Source organism: Syngnathus leptorhynchus, unplaced genomic scaffold, assembly GCF_054491065.1.
Source record: "Syngnathus leptorhynchus isolate UIUO unplaced genomic scaffold, UIUO_Slep HiC_scaffold_96, whole genome shotgun sequence".
NCBI classification, from domain to species: domain Eukaryota; kingdom Metazoa; phylum Chordata; class Actinopteri; order Syngnathiformes; family Syngnathidae; genus Syngnathus; species Syngnathus leptorhynchus.
Window position 1 is genome coordinate 310,391 of NW_028232063.1, and position 2,110 is coordinate 312,500.

Genomic DNA, 2,110 nt, shown 5'->3' on the forward strand with positions numbered 1-2,110 from the left:
CCGGCTCCTTAAACACAGGCCGAGAGTCGCCCCGGACGGTCCGCCTCGCGGCGCCCGTCTGCTCGGATAAAATGACACAAAGTGTCAACTACGAATGTTGTCCATCCAAGGAGGGAGCGTGATGCCCGGCCGGCTCCGAAAACACAGGCCGAGAGTCGCCCCGGACGGTCCGCCTCGCGGCGCCCGTCTGCTCGGATAAAATGACACAAAGTGTCAACTGCGAATGTTGTCCATCCAAGGAAGGAGCGTGATGCCCGGCCGGCTCCTTAAACACAGGCCGAGAGTCGCCCCGGACGGTCCGCCTCGCGGCGCCCGCCCGCTCGGATAAAATGACACAAAGTGTCAACTACGAATGTTGTCCATCCAAGGAAGGAGCGTGATGCCCGGCCGGCTCCTTAAACACAGGCCGAGAGTCGCCCCGGACGGTCGCCTCGCGGCGCCCGTCTGCTCGGATAAAATGACACAAAGTGTCAACTACGAATGTTGTCCATCCAAGGAGGGAGCGTGATGCCCGGCCGGCTCCGAAAACACAGGCCGAGAGTCGCCCCGGACGGTCCGCCTCGCGGCGCCCGTCTGCTCGGATAAAATGACACAAAGTGTCAACTGCGAATGTTGTCCATCCAAGGAAGGAGCGTGATGCCCGGCCGGCTCCTTAAACACAGGCCGAGAGTCGCCCCGGACGGTCCGCCTCGCGGCGCCCGTCTGCTCGGATAAAATGACACAAAGTGTCAACTACGAATGTTGTCCATCCAAGGAGGGAGCGTGATGCCCGGCCGGCTCCGAAAACACAGGCCGAGAGTCGCCCCGGACGGTCCGCCTCGCGGCGCCCGTCTGCTCGGATAAAATGACACAAAGTGTCAACTGCGAATGTTGTCCATCCAAGGAAGGAGCGTGATGCCCGGCCGGCTCCTTAAATACAGGCCGAGAGTCGCCCCGGACGGTCCGCCTCGCGGCGCCCGCCCGCTCGGATAAAATGACACAAAGTGTCAACTACGAATGTTGTCCATCCAAGGAAGGAGCGTGATGCCCGGCCGGCTCCTTAAACACAGGCCGAGAGTCGCCCCGGACGGTCGCCTCGCGGCGCCCGTCTGCTCGGATAAAATGACACAAAGTGTCAACTACGAATGTTGTCCATCCAAGGAGGGAGCGTGATGCCCGGCCGGCTCCGAAAACACAGGCCGAGAGTCGCCCCGGACGGTCCGCCTCGCGGCGCCCGTCTGCTCGGATAAAATGACACAAAGTGTCAACTGCGAATGTTGTCCATCCAAGGAAGGAGCGTGATGCCCGGCCGGCTCCTTAAACACAGGCCGAGAGTCGCCCCGGACGGTCGCCTCGCGGCGCCCGTCTGCTCGGATAAAATGACACAAAGTGTCAACTACGAATGTTGTCCATCCAAGGAGGGAGCGTGATGCCCGGCCGGCTCCGAAAACACAGGCCGAGAGTCGCCCCGGACGGTCCGCCTCGCGGCGCCCGTCTGCTCGGATAAAATGACACAAAGTGTCAACTGCGAATGTTGTCCATCCAAGGAAGGAGCGTGATGCCCGGCCGGCTCCTTAAACACAGGCCGAGAGTCGCCCCGGACGGTCCGCCTCGCGGCGCCCGTCTGCTCGGATAAAATGACACAAAGTGTCAACTACGAATGTTGTCCATCCAAGGAGGGAGCGTGATGCCCGGCCGGCTCCGAAAACACAGGCCGAGAGTCGCCCCGGACGGTCCGCCTCGCGGCGCCCGTCTGCTCGGATAAAATGACACAAAGTGTCAACTGCGAATGTTGTCCATCCAAGGAAGGAGCGTGATGCCCGGCCGGCTCCTTAAACACAGGCCGAGAGTCGCCCCGGACGGTCCGCCTCGCGGCGCCCGCCCGCTCGGATAAAATGACACAAAGTGTCAACTACGAATGTTGTCCATCCAAGGAGGGAGCGTGAGGCCCGGCCGGCTCCGAAAACACAGGCCGAGAGTCGCCCCGGACGGTCCGCCTCTCGAGGCGCCCGCCCGCTCGGATAAAATGACACAAAGTGTCAACTACGAATGTTGTCCATCCAAGGAGGGAGCGTGATGCCCGGCCGGCTCCGAAAACACAGGCCGAGAGTCGCCCCGGACGGTCCGCCTC